Below are 15469 nucleotides of genomic sequence, written 5' to 3' on the forward strand. Positions count from 1 at the left end.
TTGGTTTCGATGTTGTCAACATATCTTTGAAATACCGCGTCAATTGTTGTTTTTGATCGTGTTGTCGATTCAGTGCGATTGTTACACATTTTTAAATTGAATGTTGTATTGAGAAAGTCAATTGAACGAACCGTTGTGTCCAATGCAAAATTTACGTTAAAATCGCCACTTAAAATCATTGGAACTTTATCGTAATCTTTTCTAAGTATCCGCGATACTTCTGGTGTATACTTTATTAAATTTTCGTGAATGAATTCCGTGATGCTATTTATTGATTTTTTTTTCTGTCGATATTCACGACACTTTTCTGCATTATTTTTCGGCATAATTGCGGTAAATATTTAAAAATGAAAATATTTACGAATATAAAAATACACACGCGGTTGCTATTATGAGCGTCCCCAGCAAAACCTGCGTGACCGAAACTCTAACACAATTACATTTTTTTGAATGTTACAAACACATATGCACGCAGGTTTTGCTGGGGCGTGACCGAAACTCTAACACAATTACACATATGCACTCGTATTTGTTTGAAAATCGACTTTTTTTTTTTGGTTCTCCGTCACCTTTGGAAAATGTGTAAACAGTAAGCAAACTTTATTCATATATTTTTCCTCATTTTTGCATCAGTAAAATTAAACAAACGCCGTAGCCGAATGGGTTGGTGCGTGACTACTATTCAGAATTCACAGAGAGAACGTCAGTTCGAATCTCGGTGAAAACACCAAAATTAAGGAAAACTATTTTTCTAATAGCGCTCACCCCTCAGCAGGCAATGGCAAAACACCGAGTGTATTTCTGCCATGAAAAAAAGCTCCTCATAAACATATCATAAAATAAAATAAAATAACTGTATAAAAAAAATTTTTTTCTTGTGATTCGAACCAAGGATTTTGGATCGGAAGCTCACATTGCCACTCGGCTATCGCGCCATGCTGTCGGCGCTGTCCTAAAAATTATTTAGTTCGTCGCTACGTTTATATCAACATTTAATATAACGCTTCGTAGCCAAGAGTGTCGCTTTTTCGTTTCATCGAGTCTCAAATCACTCCCAACGATTCTAAAGAAGTTTTCACTTCAAAAACATTTGAATTTACTGAATGCAAATTAAAAGCACAGTGATGTAATCGTTTCCTCCGGTCCTCAATTCTTTGTGGGACATAGGTCATCAAGAGGTGTATTAAAAGTAAAAAGAAGCAAGAAAATTCCAGAAAATACTGAAGAAACCATAATGACATTTTTACAAAAAGAGTACCTTATCTTGTTATATAACCTCAAATATAGCAAAAACGTCGTTCTCTTAACACAAGAGTTTCTCTTAACAAAAAACTCAGCTTACATTAAGGGGTTATATACAGTTAAAATTTTCAAAAAATCGATTTTTTTTTTCTTAATGTATCATACATATATTTATTGAATACACACAGAAAATTTAATATCGTTCCGGTGAATATATTCAAAGTTACACGCAAATTTCAAAAAGCGTTTCAGAGTAAAGTAAAGTTCTTTTCAAACTTTAAACGCGTTTTTCTCAAAATGCTGTTTTCGAAGTCGGTGACCAACATTACTCGAAATCGGATAAGCCCATTAGTCTCAAATTTTAATACGAGCTTCTTGAATATATTTTTTAGTAATTAGTCGCAGATTTTTTCTCACGGATAAATATTTTTTTGACGTGATAACGTCTTATAATTCGATTTAGCCGGCTGCACGCACGAAAAAATGTATCGTTACCTTGCTCATTAGTGTTACCTTGCTCATTGCCGTTACCTTGGTCATTGCCGTTACCTTGAATGAACTGCAAGCGAAAGCGCGGAACGAACGACAAAGCAAACAAAGCAAACGAACGGCAACGTTCGACATCGTGCTCTCTCCTACTTAAGTGAGCGTATATATGCATGTATATGCGCATATGTACATGCATACATATATAAATTCACGTATTTGTATTTGCATATGCCTTCTTATTGATTATTATTAATTTGATTTACTTGAAGAATTTAAAATAAAACCAAGTTTGTTAATAATACCTGTTGTTTTAATGTTATTATTATTTTTTGACGTGATAACGTCTAATAATTCTATGTAGCTGGCTGCACGCACCAAAAAATGCGTCGTTATCTTGCTCATGCGTCGTTACCTTGCTTGAACAGCATGTTATGTTATGTTACGTTATGTTATGTTATGTTATGTTATGTTATGTTATGTTATGTTATGTTATGTTATGTTATGTTATGTTATGTTATGTTATGTTATGTTATGTTATGTTATGTTATGTTATGTTATGTTATGTTATGTTATGTTATGTTATGTTATGTCATGTTATGTTATGTTATGTTATGTTATGTTATGTTATGTTATGTTATGTTATGTTATGTTATGTTATCTTATCTTATGTTATGTTATGTTATGTTATGTTATGTTATGTTATGTTATGTTATGTTATGTTATGTTATGTTATGTTATGTTATCTTATGTTATGTTATGTTATGGTATGTTACGTTAAAGTATATTATGTTATGTTAATGTTGCCTCATTCTCTATATCCATACAAAATATCTATCAAACAAATAAAATTACAGACAACCTCTTTTTTTTATAAAGAATTAAAGACCGAAATTTTGATCAAAAATCGATTTGTTTTTTGAGAAACCGCCATTTTGTCAAACAAATTTATTTTGCTTATTCCTTTGATTAATTACTATATTTAACATTACTTTAACGAAATCTGTTTGGTTTTTTAATTTCAGAGGATCCAGTTCAGAGATATAGTGATCAACGCAAAACGTCTTTTTTGAGAGGAGCTCCAGTATCTTTTTACTAATACTAAGCCTTAAAACACAGTTTAAAGGTAACATAATATGTGTCCAACTTTTTAGATGAACAAATTTAAAAAATTTCTCTGAAAAAAATCTGGAAAATTTGCTTTTTTCGGCCTGCTAACTGTATATAACCCCTTAATTAATTTTCAGTGGCGTAATTGTTACGGCCATCATAGCTAAAGGGCTTGGGTTCGAAACCCACAGTGAACACGAAACAACAAATGATAGAAACGTTTTTTTATAATAATGGTCATCTCCTGGTAAGGTAATGGCAAGTCTCCGAGTGTATTTCTACCATGGAAAAATACCCTAATAAAAATCTATCGGCCGTTCAGAGGGCGCGTGAAATTGTGGGTCCTTCCATTTTGTGAAACAACATCTAGTATTGTGTGGTCTACATTGGAAGAGGAGCTCGGCGAAACACCAAACGCGTTTTCATTACCATCCATTTTTTTCGTGATTGATTCTAAATTAAAAGTAATTCAGCAAAATAATTTTGGGTTCGATTCTAAAAATGTCACACTCAATGAATGCTAAGGAGACAAATTTTCTCCCTTGGAAAGCTTTCTTCAACAAATTGCCGTGAAAATTAGCTGACTACTTAAAGGGTTAAGAATTGTGAGTGATATGCAGATATCTCAACAACATTGAATAATTTGAACAGTGTAGAAGGGCAACATTTTTTCATAGAAACGAAAATACCATTATTTTTTTAAATGAAAATTTAAAAACTCCAATAATATTAGTATTTATTTCATACCGTTATTCAAAAAATTACGTTAAAATTAGTTTAGAAAATGCCTTTCTAAATTGAAGCAGTGCTAGAAATAACCGGTGGAATATTAGTTTCGGTACTAAATTTTAGACGCACTTGCACTTTCGCATTGCGTCAATTGCTTCCTCCCCATTTGCATTGCTGCCGTAAAAGCTTATAAATTAAGAACTCAAATTTTCAATATTACGATAAAAAAATGTCCATGGAACCTCCTTCTCTATTGCATAATATCTTGGATTTGCAAATCTATCACAAGGTGCAAAGTTATGCACCCAATGCAATAATACAAAAAAGGCAAGCGAAAAGATAAGCGATTAAAAGATATTAAAGTATACAGGAGCTATGCCCAAGTAGTTTTGCAGGTTATGAATTGTAACATGACTAATACGATCTCCTACTAGCTGTTTGTTGTTATTTTTTATTGAAATTTTGTGACCCGCAATGTACTTTTGCATATGTCAGCATACGTTTTTTTGCATTTCGTGTTAATGTACAATTGTTCTAGACATAGAGTCCCCTTAATTTACATTAATGAAGACAGTTACAATGTACAAATGTACACGTAACTAATATGAAAGAAACCATAACATCGGTTGATATTAACATCGGTCGATGTTATGGCTGCGTGTTCGTGTTGTTGCCTCATCTAGTTTCATTCGTTTCGAAAAGGTGAAACTTTAAATTTTCTTAAAGCCCTTTTCCAATTCGTTGAAATCTAAGCGCCCACATATATTGTATTCTGAAATAGGGCCTTTCGTATGCAACCCTGCAATTGAAGAATGTCAAACGATAGTGTATATAGAAAACTAATTGCGGGTATAGGAAGTAAATGTAAAACGCTAATTCGTTTTTTGGATCCAAGTTGTGGCATTAATGTCAAAAACCTCTTTTAAATTTAAAAAATATAGCTTTAAACTGCATATTTTTGTAGTGTTTTACAATAAAGTGCTATGAGGGATTCTGAAACATAAAAACTTGGTGCAAATAAATGTGTATTAACATCGTGGCTCGTGATAGTTAAAAAAAAAAAAACAAGCATGAAAGTAATGGCGAATTCGCTGTGTTAGTGCTACACACACGGGTAGAGGACGTAATCAATGTGGGTATGTGAAGAAAAAAGAAGCAAAATAGAAAGAAAATGAGCATGTAAAGGAAAACGTGTAGTAGAGAAAAATTGCTAAAAATAGTTACGAATGGAGAAACAAGAAATAACTGTGCAGAAGGAAGAGCTCCAATAGTTTTGATGAATTTTCAATAAATTGTAGCTTAAATGTATGCCTTCTATATGCGATACATATAGGGCATTGATAAAGTAAAACTTAATAGTGTACCGGAATAATAAGTTTCCTTTTTTACGGCTGCTTGGGTAGCTCCCGTATATTAAGTGCTCTGATTGTTCGTGGTCAAAAGTTTTTTGTTATCAAGTTCGACTATACAGTGGAGTGAATACATATGTACATCATTTTTGGTACGACCATTGGAATTTATTGTCAAAAAATTGATCAACTGCAGTTACATGCATACATATGTATGTATATGAATTCTCTGTGTGTAAGAAACTAAACCAAGGTACAATTGTTCAAAGTGCTTAATGAAAACTATATTTGACAGCAGCAAAGCGAAAATGCTTTTAAAATGCGCAAAAACCAGCGGGAGCAATGCCGCTAGCGGCTCCAGTTCTCCCGTAGCGGCTAATCCTCGTGCAACAGGTATGTTGTTTTCTTTTACCGTTGTAGAGAATAAATAGAAAGAAATGCGTAAGGAGAAATGTCACTACCCTAAATTAATAGAGCGCAATGAGTTCGTGGCTCATGACTTTGAGCGCAGATCAAAGTTAAGTCTAACCACCCAATACAATTATGTGCATATATTTATATATGCTGATGGCGTATATGAATTTATTATTTATATATTGCTATTTTATGCTAAAATGCCTAATTTCTGCGAAGAGTATACATGCATACATATATATATTTATATAGCCATTGGTATTTGTAGACTTTGCCGTTTGTAAGCGGCAGCAAAATCTTTGGATAGGTCGTCTCGTGAGTGACGCGTTGTGTGTATATCGTTTTGAAAGAGCAAATTAAACGTTTAAATGAATATAAATCTGAATTAATTTGTATGTTTCATTGAATTATTCGCAAATATTTCACTTTATTGCAACTAATTATGTCGTCGCCTTGCGCCAGAGCTGAGAACTTTTTGTTTTCTATTCTCAGCATATTCATGGGGTAGCATTTTCTTCACCCAAACCGTTGTGTGCGAGGGTGAGAGTTGTGCCGGTGATTTTTGTTTATCTACATACACATGCACATACGTTCGTACATTTGAATTGTTAAAAAAATGGAAGGAAATCGTATATATGTATATTTATTTTATTAAGGGGGGAGTCTGCTTTACAGGCTTCAAAAAATCGATTTTTTTTTTGCATAAATGTCTTCCCAAACTATCCAAGAATATGTTCTCAAAATTTCAGAAGCAAATTCAAAATATTTTCGAAGTTACAGAAGAAATTGTAGGCAAGCGTCGAGCAGGTATACGAGCGACCGGATCGCTCGAAGTGCGATTTCTCGGTTTTTTATTTTTCTTAATTGGCGGGAAAGATAGGGAAAAACATTGATTGCACTCGGAATTAAATTCTCTTCTAGTTGAACCTAAAAAACCTTAAGAAAGTTATGATTAACCCACTTTTTAAACAATCTAAAGTGAATTTGTTTTTCCAAAAAAATGATTTTTTTTTTAATTATCGAAAAGTTGTTGAATTTCTCACTTTTTGTTTAATTATCTTACTATACTAAAAGAACATTTTTTTGGGTTTTTGGTTTCGCCGCACGACACATGCACACTCGAGGCGCCTCGGCGAAATGCTTGTACCAGTCATAATATGACATATATTTTAATGAGAAAATTTGAGAAGACTGTTGAAATATATAACAATAAAACCTGAAAGGTTCGTTTCAATTGAATATGTCTTTCCTTCCCAAAAAAATTCACGAAAAAATCGATTTTTTGAAGCCTCTAAAGCAGGTTCCCCCCGTAAATGATATTAAATATATAATTTTGCGGAAGGGCAGTATTTTTCTTACTCTATTCTCATACTCATTATTTTCATATGTCGTACGACAATATTTTCGCAGGGCCGGCATATGTATAATGGAGGTGCATTTTTCGAGAAAAGAAAACACAAAACTTAACTTTTTTGTGGAAAACATCTATACTCAACATAAGTTTGTACGCCTACTTGGGCCCATACTCGTATAAATAAATCACTAACTAGGTTATGTTTGAACATAATTTTAAAAATATATCGTCCCCTTAGTATAACAATAGCCTATGTGCTCATAGGCTATTATTTTTTTATTGAATTTTTGGATTCTCCATCGTCGATTTTATATGTGGTAAAAATTTTGTCAAATTCTAGTTCCACAAAGTGGGTCAAAACGTCAGTCAAAAAATAATAAATATTTACAGACATAACGAGATTTGAGTGAGAGCTACTTTCGACAAAAAGTTTGAAATTCATTTTCTCAAAAACTTCAAAAAATTTATAGGCTATTTTAATACTAAGGGGACGATATGTTATAAATTAAAATTTTTGAGGCAATCATTTTAAGATTTTGGTCATTATACCACACATCTTCGATGTTTTCCTTAAGCTGTTGTATTGTGGTATTGTTCCGCTGGTATACTGCCGATTTGAGGTATACCCAACAATTTTCGATGGGGTTAAGGTCCGGTGAATTGCCAGGCTATGACTAAACCATTATTTCCATTGAATTCAGACAATTCATGGTAATCATGGATGTGTGAAATGGAGCTCTATTTTGCATAAAGCCACCTTTTTTTTCAACTATTAAATAACAAAGTGTGTTTTACATTTGTATTGCGTCTGCAAACCTAAAAATTCAATTGAAGCCATCTATGAGTGAAATCCGCCATTACTTAGTTGCCAACCCAATATTATTGAACAAATTACTAATTTCCTCGTCACTGTTCATATTGTTATCTTTTCTTTAGTTTCTGCACCTAATGCACAAATAGATGTTAGTATATGAAAATATCAGCTGCATCTGGCGCCAATAATTGATGATAGTAAATATCGTTATGGTTAATACTACGGTTAAGGTTATGGCATTATGGTATGGCACTTCTACTTTGAGCCCAAGCCCAAGTCATTACAGCTATAAGCGAATGACAATGATATCCCTTACAGCAGCGATATTTTCAACATTACGGCCGCAAAAACGTGCACTGGTACTTAACGTTTTGCGCCTTGCTATTTTGGACTATTATAACATGAAATTATGCACAACTTTGCGAACTTTAAACAATGAATACACACCACACGTGTAATTAAATTTTTAAGGCGGTAAAAAGGCGGTTTCTTAAGCAGTGAGGACAAACTGTATTTTATTGGCATTAGAGATGAAGATAAAAAACAACGTTTATATTATTTAGTTTTTGATAACCGGGCATGACATCGCCCACTTTCAAGCATTCACCTACATTTATTCCAAAAACTTACCTCAAACAATTTACACGCGCTACATTTTTCTTTTTATCTTTGTATAATCGAAAAATTATCAGAATTTGAAGTGTATGCGCATATATTTGTTTATCTATTAGTATTTACATATTTTCAGTGTCTATACATATTTGTAAATATGTATAAATTTGCATAGGTAAATATCGAAATGAACGCCGTTCACATCAAAAGCAATCTAGCATCTCCATTAATTTTTTCTCATACTACATATGCACATATGTATGTATGTACGCATGTATTCATCACATCGATCCTTCACTTAAGTGTGCGTAAATTTGCTACATTCGCTCACGATTTTGATAATCGCCGATGCTAAAGAGAACCAACCGCATAGGCTAAATATGTATCTACATACACTCCCCACTTAAATAAACGCGTCGCGTTTTAATGTTGAAATGTGTATGTATGTATGTGTATGTTGTACATACTTATGTACATATGCCTACATACATATTATATGTATGTATTCGTAGTATGAGAGCCAACGTCACAAAGATAGGATCAAAAATAAAATGAGGATAGACATACATACATCCATTCATTCCATTCATGTAATCCATTAAATTGAATAACTCGCATGTTGATTTTTATGTGTGCAAAATTCATATCTGTTAACCGAAGAAATAACAGTCTGCAGACGACGCACACGATAATTATGAAAAGTATTTACATGTCTTAAAAACAATAACTCATAACAAACATCAATTATATGTTTGACGTCAGTCGCATACTTTGTATGTGCGAATGTACCGATTGTTTCACCAACCCAGTGAATAAAAAAATCAGTTGCGATATTAAGCGATGGCTACATGGAAATGAGTTTCAAAATAAAAATATCGAAAGCACGCATTTTTCGATTAGTTTGTGATGCCATTGGAATAGAAAATAAAATCGTACCTGTTAGTATGTTCCCACGGCCATCACCAATTATTACATTGTTTGCTCTCTCAATTACATTGCGAGTTATCCTGTTTACACCACATACACGTAATTCAATGTAACAGTTGTTTTTGTTCTTTCAAATTACAGTGTGCTGCCGCTGGTATCACTTTGCGCATGCTTTACACTACTTTTTCGCAACCAGGATAATAATTACTAGATACAATTTATAAAAAAAAAGTGCGTGTAGCGAAGTACACATAACAAAAGTGAAACTTTCAATGAAAGAGGGAGAGACCCGAGAGAGAATGAGAGAGAGAGAGAGAGAGAGAAAGAATATACATCTAAATAAATTTAAAAAAATTGCAGAGAATACAAATAGAAAAAATTTACAAAAAACGGAGAAGGATCGACCGGTGTAGGTAAACGCCAGACACAAACCGTGGCAACAACGCGCACTACTCCGAGCGTTTATCACCCGCACAAACACAGCGATTCCAGGACCACAGCAACGGCACAAATTACCGCAAGGCAATACCAATAAATCCGACACCGGAATGGATTACACTTTATAGTTCGCACAGGCACTAGCCAGGAAACGGAAATAAACGCCAAAAAGTAGGCACCAAACAAAAAACACCAACAAAATTGGGACCAAAAACCGCCCCAAACAGTAGGCACCAATGAAATATAATGCTAAAAAGTAGGCACCAAAAATATATATCCTACAAGTTTGCACAAACAAACAAGCGCCAAAAAGTAGCAGTGTTATTTCTCACTAGAAATTAGCAACCACAAGGAAAAACTCAGGAAAAATAGCCTAAAGTGTATCGAAGATATATATAAGATAGAGCTCTCTCTCTCCTTTTCCTCTACGTTATATCTTTTTTCTCCCTCGCGGAACGAAAATGCTCAAATCGTTGCATTGCCTTGAAATTTTACTCTCCATTCTCGCTCGTCCATCGACGCCTAAGAAGTTTCACTTCAAAAAACTTTGAATGTTTTAAAAATTACTTTCGAAGAAGTGTTCAGCAACCTATTCAAAATCTGTTCCTAGTAGGAGCTTGTCCGTTTCTGAAAAATATAAAATCTCTCCTATAAAAGTAACTACAAATTAATGTAATTTTAAAAAATATTTCCCCAAATCGGATCTTATCGCGTTGTATGTTAATTTCACTCCATTAAGAAGGAGGTGCTGTTACTTCAAGAGCTGTAACTGATCCTTCCAGTGGTATACAATTCCTCTGAACAGGGTTTCGGTTCTCCCAACAGTTTTGAAGTGACTCGTGTCATACAAATTTGTTTGTAGGGATTATTTTTTCTACTATTATTTTTTCTTTTTGATAATTTCTTATGAATTTATTTCCGTCTTCTTTGCTTTATTTTATTTCTTTTTGTTTTGGTTTGATAGCTTAAAACAATTGCATTCATTTCGTACGCAAAAAATCACGTTTTTGCTGTCTGGGATATGTTAATAAGCCTTAAAGCGCGTATTTATATAAATTCTTATTCTTACATAGAGTAATTTAAGATTATAAACAATGTAAATATGCACACATAAATGTTTATTCATATAATTAATATTAAATTAATCCAGAGAAGCCCATTATGAAAATCGCAATGAGTCGATTAAATGTTAAGGTCCTTATAAGGTTTTTTTTTCATTTTTGAGATTGGAGAACGTCAAAAGTGGCGTTGGTGTTGCATTACAGCAGCACACCTCGGCTATTTAAATAGTACACGGTGACAAAAAATAAGTGTATACAACATTTTGTAATGGAAAAAATTTATCATTGATAGTAGCTCAAAACAAATTATGAAATTTTAATAGACAATGTTTGAGTACATTATATTCGGCCAGTTTCGAAGTGGCCACCTTTAGCACGAATACACAAGCTCAAACGTTCAAAAAATTTTAGGCTATATGGCGTGGTTCGTCTACCGTTATGCGATCTCACTCTCGACGCAACGCTTGCTTCAGGGACTTCAAAGTTTTGAGGCGTTTTGCACTGGCCCTTGCTTCTAAAATCAACCATACGCTGTAATCTAGCGGATTCAGATCCGGTGAGTAGGGTGGCCATTCTTGGGAAGTAATAAAAGAGGGGAAATTGGTTTTGCACCACTCTTGGGTTGTTTTTGTTCTGTGCCCAGATTTTGACGATGTTCAACAATGGACGAAGGTCCAGGGGCTTCTGTAGACCAATTTCTGTGGTTGTGATCATTGTGAGCTTGTTCAACGGTAAACAGCTTCTCATCCGTAAAGACGATTTTTTCTCAGCTCGTACTTGCGGCCCGACGTTGGAGCGAGCGACATCTTTCGCGTCTTACTTTCTTGTTTTCATCCGTGAGCAGCTGGTATTTTTTTTGTAGTTTATAAGGCTTAAGTCCAAGTTCTTTTTTTGCTATAAGGCGAACTGATTCACGATTGATGCCTGTCTCACGAGCAATTTTCCTCATGGAGACCAAAGAATTTCGTTGAACTCTTTTTTGATGATTTTTCGGTTGTTGGAAGTGTTAACATTCGTTTTCTTCGAACTTCTACTTTTAATATTGTTGAAGTACTCCATAGATCTAAACAAGTTTGCACACTCTCAATTAAGCTTTCTGATTTAATTATACTGAAATCAAATGCACCTGGGTGAATTATTAAAAACCTATCAAAATCAAAATTTCCAACTTTTTATTCAGAATTTTTAGACACATATTGAGAATGTAATTTTATAGTCTATTAAATTTTTCTATAATAAAGTGAAGGTTTGAGTCGCTCAAAATTCGCATTGAGTTTTGACAATTGTCATGTTCTTTTTTGCAACGATGTAGAGCGTTTTTTTCCATATAAAGCACACGTTCGGAAGTCTTATCAGCGGGGAAAAATTGTCAAAAATGGGTTACGTAGCTAAAGAGTCTTTCAAAACACGCGCCCAGATGTTATTTTAAAATAAAACATGTAAAAATTTAGACTCTTTCTAGTTTTACTATTTTTATTCAAAATACGGCTCTTTACAGTTGAAATGTGAATATGTCAAAAAATTACATCATCCGCCATGGCATATAAAATCCTTCAAACAAAAGATTAATGAATGTCGAATTGTTGAGAACGTCGAGATGTCGATGTTGCAGGTTGTTCAGCAACACTTTGCACTATAGCAGCAATATTCTCAACAGAACGTCAAAGTTTTGGTAGGCCAGTCCTTTGGCTATCTTTGACAGAACCAGTATCTTGAAATTTTTTCAACAAACTTTGAATTTTCGACTCATAATCGTCCAATATTTCCACCAAAATCGCCATATTTTGCGATAATAAATAAAACTTTTTTTACACGAATTCTTTTGTTTTAACACGATTTTTAATATTTTATGAATTTTTCTTGAATCTAATAGAGCAAATACTGTTAGATTTTTCGACGCATGCACGAAGCGTTTTAATTTGTCTCTGGAAAAGTCTCTAATTTGTTTCTTATGATATATTTAATGAATTACAAAGTCGAAGCACGAAATTAATTCTTAAGTGAACACTAAAAATAATTTTTTTAATATTGTTTTCTCCTAATTCTCTTTTTACACGAATTTTTTTTTCACACACATTTTTGTATCTACTTTTTGTTTTTTTTAACATATTTTGAATACTGATACAAGATCAAATTTTTTTAAATGACTTTGAAATAACATCTCCCCCTCCATCGAGTGTGGCTAGCGAGCAATTGAAGTGCGGTTTTGCCTTAAAAATCGATATTCGGTCATTTTCTGCTGCTTACTTAAACTTTTTCTAAAAATTCTGAATAGAGAGCTGAAAATGCAATGCTTTTTAAATTTGTAAAATTTTTATGAATTTTGCACACAAATTGGAGCTTTGAATTATATGGTTCCTGTTGTACTTTTATAAAAACATGAATACTAAAAATATAGTTAAAACATGGTAATTTGACGCGCTCCCTTTATTTTGAACACAGGTGCAGGCAACAAATATTATTAGCATTGTCAAATGAGTTGTAGCTCTAATAACCCGCACCTAGTAATTCCAATTACGGCAAAAAATACTTGCAAATATTTTCTGCGACACTCAGCGCATCCCTTTCTACTGAGGTATTGGAACTAATTCAGGGGATATTTGGAATTTCAGTTGAGAAAAAGGCCATAAGTGCAATTTTTTTTAATATTTTCACCCAAGCTTCCAGAAGTTAATAATCTTAGTTCTTTTACGACATAAGTTAATTAACGAGGATTTATCAGAAAATTTTGTGCAAACTGATGCTTTGCGTGATTAATGCAATTTGTCGTCTCTATTGTCTGGTTGCCGTATACACTTATGCATATATAATTGGTAAACATATATAATAGCCACCTTGTTAAATTGCATGTCATGATGGTTATTATTGCCTATTATTTTCCTTGTTCATGATCACTTTTATTTCTTTTCTTTTTTATTTTCATTTTTATTTTATTTTGCTTCTCATTACTGATTTTTATACAGTAAGTAAAATAACTCCCCGAAACATTGTGAATACAAATCAAAGCCTAATGCACTTTGCTACCACCTCCCATTGAAGAGTGAAAACTAGATTTTAATTCATAGAATTGCATGGATTGCACATGCACCGATATGTTTGTGTGTGTGTGCATGTGTGCTTATACGATGTAAGAGTGAATACGGAAATGCCTTTAACCAATGACGTAGGTTTGGCAGATTAAATTGAACTATGAATCCAACAATTGCATATTATTCACTCACATCAGATGTGTGCATGTACAGACACACATACAAATGAGCAAGCAAACACCTTGCACTCTCTCACCAAGTTACGTATTGTTATTTAAGAGATTTGTCGCTTAGGCTGCAATCAGTGTTGCCGTTCCGCTTAAATTTGATGAAAGGTGGGATAAATTTTCGATAGTGAACGAGGGAATTTTTAATTTAATTCAGTAGGTTTTTTTTTTATTAAAACTAAACTAAATAGTTGTTAGTTTTTTTTAGAATAACACCTTGGGGTAAGCCCTAAGAGCGGATGACGCGTTCTATTTTTATTAATTTATTTTTGTTTTACAATTCTAATTACCTGAAATCATCTTAATACTCATGCCACTAATATTTTCGAAATAAATGAATTCTTACGTAAAATGTACTGCTTTAAATGTACAAATTAAATCCCTTCCACATGCAAATATTATCTCAAATAAATCCGTACTCTAACCTTTTGGGTTATAAAAGTTATGTTAATGAATGGAATCTCAAGAATATTGTGTCAAAATTAGAAGCCGATCGCAGCTAAATTGACGAGGTATGAGCATTTAAGCGTGCGTTCTTTCAGGCCGAGTTTCAATATCTTCGTTTTTCTGAAATTTATAATTTTTGAATTCCGTGTACGCTATAACTCGAAATCTGTTGGACTTGCCGTGTTGAAAATTTGCATAATACTTCTTCAAAAAATTTACCAGGTATCCCTGGGAACTTCTTGCTTTTATTTTTAAACAACTACTTGTCTTACAAAAACAAATTTGTCGAATTTTTTAGCGAAAAGCTGTTTTTTGGCTTGCAAGAGTTACGAAAAATTGAAAAATCGAGAGATAACCCGATTTCTTTAACATCCGGATTTTTATTCATTTTGTTTCAAATGATGCTGTAATTCACTTTATCCGCTTGAAATTGAAATTTGAAAAGGTCGAGCCAAGGAGCACCAGGAGATTTGGTGGCTCCTAAAATACTCAGTCTAAAAAGCCCATTGTATTTAGAGCTCTGGAAAGAGGGTAGATAGTCAAGAAGGGAAGGAGAAAAGTATCAGAGGAAGAGATAGGATAGAATAAAGATAGAGATAGAGATAGTTAATCCTGTGAGAATTTTCCAGATTCTTTGGCAAATCTGTAAATATCCGCCAGTTTTAGAGAACGAATATTACTCATTCTCACGACATAAGAACCCAATTTACCCGCTTAGTTTTTAATATTTCGCAATGAAGATTTAAGAAAATATTGCCCAAATGTATTGCATTATTATATGGAAATTGACTGCATGAACTAATACTATCTGTATTCCAAAAAAACAAAATCTTAAATAAATGCCTTTTTTACCGAATACCGAATAAGCTTACCTACCTCACCACTTATGTACTCATTTCAAACGAAGCTGAGGACAACCATTTTATATTAATTTTCAAAAAAAATTGAAATATTCTCTTGCATTCACGTCTTCCATGTCAAAGCAGAAAATCTTACAGGACATGTAAGAATTCTGGGTTCAATCCTGAACTCTCCATGCCTGACAGTCCAGGAAAAGGTGGAAAGGAAACTAGAATTCTCAAAGAAATTCAAAGTGGGCATTAGTGACCGCTCAGCGTTGAGAAACAATGAAATAGTTTACTGATGGGTCCAAAATGGAAGACGACAGTGTAGGAGTTGGAATTGGCGGACCACATTTACAAGAAGCAATTGTAATGGGAAAAACCACTT

This window comes from Anastrepha obliqua, chromosome 2, assembly GCF_027943255.1.
Source record: "Anastrepha obliqua isolate idAnaObli1 chromosome 2, idAnaObli1_1.0, whole genome shotgun sequence".
NCBI classification, from domain to species: domain Eukaryota; kingdom Metazoa; phylum Arthropoda; class Insecta; order Diptera; family Tephritidae; genus Anastrepha; species Anastrepha obliqua.